This window comes from Stomoxys calcitrans, chromosome 5, assembly GCF_963082655.1.
Source record: "Stomoxys calcitrans chromosome 5, idStoCalc2.1, whole genome shotgun sequence".
NCBI classification, from domain to species: domain Eukaryota; kingdom Metazoa; phylum Arthropoda; class Insecta; order Diptera; family Muscidae; genus Stomoxys; species Stomoxys calcitrans.
In genome coordinates this window covers 155996447-156002446 of record NC_081556.1, presented here as the reverse complement: position 1 = coordinate 156002446, position 6000 = coordinate 155996447, and positions in this window count along the sequence as shown.

The following is a 6000-nucleotide window of genomic DNA, read 5'->3' as shown; positions in this document are numbered from 1 at the left end:
CCGATTTGGCTGAAATTTTGCATGAGGAGTTTTGTTATTACTTCCAATAATTGTGCGCAGTATGGCGCAAATCGGTAGATAACCTTATATAGCTGCCATATAAACCGATCTGGGATCTTGACTTCTTGAGCCTCTAGAGAGCGCAATTATCATCCCATTTGGAAGAAATTTTGTACAACGTCTTCTCTCATGACCTTTAACATATATAGCTCCCATATAACATATATGATATAGCTCCCATATAAACCGATTTCCCGATTTTGCTTCTTGAGCCCCTACAAGACCCAATTCTTATCCGAATGAACTGAAATTTACACAATGACTTCTACAATTTTCAGGATTCATTTATGGTTCGAATCGGACTATAACTTGATATAGCTCCAATAGCACAACAGTTCTTATTCAATATTCTTTCATTGTCTAAGAAGAGATCCCGCGTAAAGAACTCGACAAATGCAATCCATGGTGGAGGCTATATAAGATTCGGTCAGGCCGAAATTACCACGCTCTTATTTGTTTCTTACTATTCTGCTAATTTTTACTGGTACATTGGTTCTGGTTAAGTACGCGAAAACACCTAATATTACACAGCAATTGATAAACAAGAACCAGCTGATTATATATCATCATCTGTTTGAATTAATTGGGACGATAAGTCACTTAAAACCAAAAGGGTTAAGTATTGTCAGGTCAAACTTTTTCGGGCCATTTTAATAAGGCATAAAAAGGTGACGAAGAGTGCTTATATTTTGCAATATGTTCGAAATATATCAAAGATGGGTGGAACGATTTAGGTAAATTTAAGTTTTTTTCTTAGTTGTAACCCAAAAACACAAGTCCCATATCTAACTTTGGGGTCCAGTTTCTAGAGAGCACGCCCCTTCCCAAAACCCCCCTCCCCCCAAAGTGTCAGAAAGACCATTCAGCATAATATTCGACTATACGGGTGTAGAGTACGAATTCGATGGACAAAATTAGGGGCCAAGTGAAAGTGGAACCACCGCATGCCAAAAACACTCGAAACGAGCATATGCACCTAGCGGTACAATGACAGACTTTAACGGAACATTTCGAGCATTGATTGGGTGTGCGGGATCTCTACTGACACTTCAGATTCGTAATTAATATGCCGTACCGGTTGATCTACATATATACCCGTCTGTGGGGCTGTGGAGTGGGGCGTTTCCCATAGGTAATTGACCTCAAACTTAAATATGAAGAAATCGCATAAATCGCTGTACACAGCTCTATTTCTTGAATATATCGCAAAATATACGGACCCTTCCTCTTTTTTTAGACCATATTAAAAGGGCCCAAAAAAAGTGTGACCCAACAAATTCGGTCAATATGGTAGTTATATTTGAATATAGTCTGATCTGAGTCTGGTCGGATGACGGGAGGCTTAATACAAGTCACTCTGTCAAGTTCCAGCGCAATCGGGTAATAAATGCAGCTTTCATGGGCTTAAGACCCTAAATCGGCAGATCAGTCTATAAGGCAGCTATATCTAAATATAGTCCGATCTGAACCATATCTGAGTCCGATGTCGGAAGGATTAAAGTAACTCACTATTTAAAATTTTAGCAAAATCGGAAAATAATTTCGTCTCTTGTAGGTTTTAGACCCTCAATTGGCAGATCGGTCTATAGGCACCCATATCTGAATTTAGTCCAATCTGAACCATATTTGAGCAAGATGTCGGGAGGCTTAAAACAACTCACTGCTTCTAACTTTATTGAAATCGGATAATAAATGCGCTTTTTACGGGCTTAAGACCCTAAACCGGAGTATCGGTCTATATGGCAGTTATATATAAATATAGTCCAATATGGGCTGTCTTCGGTTTGAATATTGGGGTCCCTGGTACAACTCCATCTTTCAAATTTCAGCGAAATCGGACATAAAAAATACGGCTTGTACGGGCTTAAGACCCTTAATCGCCATATCGGTCTATATGGCAGCTATATCCAAATAAAGTCCGATTTGACCCATTCAAGAACTTTATCAGCGTATAGAAGAAATACGAGTGTGTACAAAATTTCAACTCAATATCTCAATTTTTAAAAACTGTAGCGTGATTACAATTGACGGACACGCGGATGGACGGACAGACACACGTACATCGTTAAAGTGTCGTAGAATACTTTGTATGGTCGGAAATGGATATCTGGGTGTGTTGCAAACGGAATGACGAAATGACCAAACTAAAATGTGTTGCAAACGAAATGTGTAAAGGACCACCACCGTAATCCTATGGTAGTAGGGGGCTAAGCACCCCGTAGAAAAAATGTAGCCCCCAGAATTTTTAAAACGCCATTGTTTTCACCAAAATCTGCTAAGGGTTTTAGCATCTCCGCCCCCAAAAAAAGATGAGATGAATTGAACGAAGTAATAGGAGGTCAGAATGGCGCAGTGGTCAGCATGTCTATGACGCCGAACGCCTAAGTTCGAATCCTGGGAAGGAGAGCAAAAAAAAAATTCAACGGTAGTTAGCTCCTCGTAATGATGGCGATATTTGTGAGGTATACTAGCAGTCATGTAAAAACTTCTCCTCAACGAGATGTCGCCCTGCGGCACGCATCTCAAACTCGGCTCTAAAAAGGAGAACCACTATCATTGAGCTTAAACATGAAGCGGACAGCACTCATTGATATGTACATAAGAAGTTTGCCTCGCGTTCCTTTATGGAATGTTCTTGGGCAAATTTGCAATGGGGTTTTCCCCTCAGTAATGTTGGCAACATTTGTGAGATCATCAGCCATGTTAAACTTCTCCACTAAGTGATGTCACTCACTTGTAAACTCGTAACGAGCTTTATGCTCCACGGAGAGTTTTATTTGTTCAGCCTTTACTGTAAGCCTTTGACATACCTTTTTTCCGAAACATGCCTCAGTACATGATGCTACAACAAAAACCCATTGAATGAGTTCTTGCTTTTTTATGCACTCTCTCCATCTCTCACCACACACAACCATGCGTACATGCATCCATCAATAGTTACGGTGTTGCTTCGGTAGCCATAGCCTCAAAGCCATGTTGCTTGAAAAAATATTGAATTCTCATGTTCAAATGGGAATAAGAAAAAGCTGAAGAATTGTTCTTCCCTTGCCCTCTTCCCAAAACATACCTTGGCAAGTTGCCAAGGGTTTTGCCATGGCACATCAGTCAGCCAGCCAGCCAGCCAGCCACACATGCCTCTTTTGGCCAGCGATTGCAGGCAAAGCAATAAATTCACCAGAATTCGCAAAGCGATCAATGGACATTGATGACATTGGCAGGGGATGGATGCAGCCTGATATGAACGACGTCCTGCATGTGCCCCATGTCCGTTACTGCCAGGGGTTACCTAGGCAGTTCTATTGTTAGGATGGATGCATGCTTGACATCATCGTTGTCATTTTTCGACTCTATGAATTTTAATTGTATGACCTGGATTCACCGTCCTTTTGTATACTCGGAATTGGAAATATTTCACATGGTGTGACATTTACATAATCGAGGAATGGGAAGAGGAGGAAGTAACAGAAGCTCCTTGAAAAAAAAGGAATTCTCCACTCTACCATGTATGTAGTCTAAATGAAAATGCAATACGATGTGGGAACAAGGTTGTCAATGACGACTTGGTTTTAATTTAAGTTTTAGAATTTCTAACATGAATACTTTTAAAGCCTGTGGGAGTAGCGAATAGGGACGGTTTAGGATTTCAGCAAAGCTTTTCCCTGCAATAGACGCTAAAAATTATCTTGGATGTCAACAGCCCCAAGACTTTGGCCCCATCCTGACTGTGGAGGTAACAAATGGATCCAACGCAATGTCTGTTGTTTCGAACCAAATCGAGAGTTTCTTTTTTACCATGCAGTCTTGCCATGCTATTTGGAATTCACCCGGGAACATAGGTTGGCATGTCCGTCTATGACCCTGAACGCTTGAGTTCAAATGCTGGCGGTAACATTAGAAATGATTTTTAGCTGTGGTTGTTTCTGAGTTAGCTGAGTTGGTACAAGTTTGAGGGTCGTGGGTTCGATTCCCATTAGAGGCTTTGATAAGAAAGAAGTCTCCACGCTGTACAATAAGGGATGTTCGTGTTGTGCAACTTTGGCTTGCTCTGAATGATTGTATTACAATTGTATTATTTGAGTGTGTAACAAAGATTCAACACCTTATCATAGGTGCTCGGTTTCCCTTTGACATTTTTCGAGTGTATGTTCTTATATAGGCCGTGAATGAAATGACTGTCAATATTTAGCACCACACAAAAACTAAATCTCTTTATTCAGTTCTTAACTAAGCTAATATATTAAATCCATCCCATATGGCCACGTATCGAACTGCCAATGGACCATTATGCTTCCGTCTGTCTGTCTGTCTATCATAAACTTGGAGATTGTTTAATTCATGAGTTTAAATGGAAAATCTCAACAGTTTATGAAAAACGATCACTGCCACTGCATTTGGATTGTTATGACGTTTTTTCTTTGCTTCTTTCTCTGTTGCTTACTGAAATACTTGAGCTTTTGTTCTGTTTCAACAGTAAAACGATGCTTGTTTGTTTGTCTGTCCATCCGTTAGTTTGTCATCTTTACCTGGGATAAAAAATGAAGGTGGCCAACATGGAACTGAGTAACGAACTTCCACCACCAGGACAGCTCACAGTGGCGCAATCATATCAAGATGTCGTTAAGCTGGAAATGGGAACGCCAGCGGACTGAATGTATGGAGCTAATAACTACTGTTAGTTAATCGGGAATTGACAACTTTGACTATAGGGGGTCGTATTAAAATTTTGGTTGAAAATAATGTTTGAGTAAAGAAAGGCGTTAAATGTTTAGAAAATGCTTATGTTTGAAAAATAAGAGAAATCGAATATTTATTCATAATAAAATTTAATTTTTGTGAAATTGTAGATTGAATTAAATTTCTAAGCAATTGAGAAAGAAAAACGACCAATTTTACTGCGAGAACTAAAGGAGCTAAATTGGTTTGGAGTTTGGGGAGCCGCCATTGAGGCATTGCTCTGCCGCTACTGTGGTATCACAACAGACTGCTATTATGACCCAACAAAACCCTAAATGCAGGCACCGATTTTTCAAAAAAATCTAAATTTTTACAAAATTTTCTTAAAATCAAATTTTTTCAAAAATTTTTTTTAATCAGGTTTTGTCAAAATTTTCTTTAATTAAAATTTTGTCAAAATTTTCTAGAAATTTATATTTTAAGAATTTTTCAAAGAAATCCAAATATTACCTTTTTAACCCATTTTAGGCAGATGTTGCGTTTTCGCATCAGTGACTTGGCGAACGTTTACATGTATGTATTGACTGTTTGTTACTAATTTATGTCTGGTACTATGTTCGCTGCTGACCGTTGAAAACCCATTTTTTTCTCAATTGCTTTTTTGAAACACTACACAAATGCAAATTTTACCCATGAACATTCCACTAAGGAACAGGGGCAAACTTCTCACATATCAATGAGTGCAGTCCAATTCAAGTTTAAGCTCAATGATAAGGGGCCTCCTTTTTATGGCCGAGTCTGAACGGCGTGCCGCAGTGCGACACCTCTTTGGAGAAAAGTCTTATATGGCATTAAGAGTGGAAAACCACCGCTGAAAATTATTTCTGATGGTTTCTCCAGGATTCGAACCCAGGCGTTCAGCGTCATAGGCGGACATGCTAACCTCTGCACTACGCAAATAACAATGATAATACAACAATTTGTTTTTTTAATTTTACCATAAGTAATGAGGGTATGTCATACTGAATGAAATCAGCAAATTTTTTCTAAAAAAATTATTCGGCGAAAATATTGCGAAAAGCGAATATAATACCAGCCTTTATATTAAACGAAAATACAATTTTTACGGAGTGCTTGACTTTACGGAATTATATGAAAGTAATAATTTTTTCAAAAAGTTGCCGGTGGTATTTTTTTAAAATTTTTCGTAAAATAAGTCAAAGAACATTTTTTTCAGGAAAAATTTAAAAATTTTAAATTTCACAA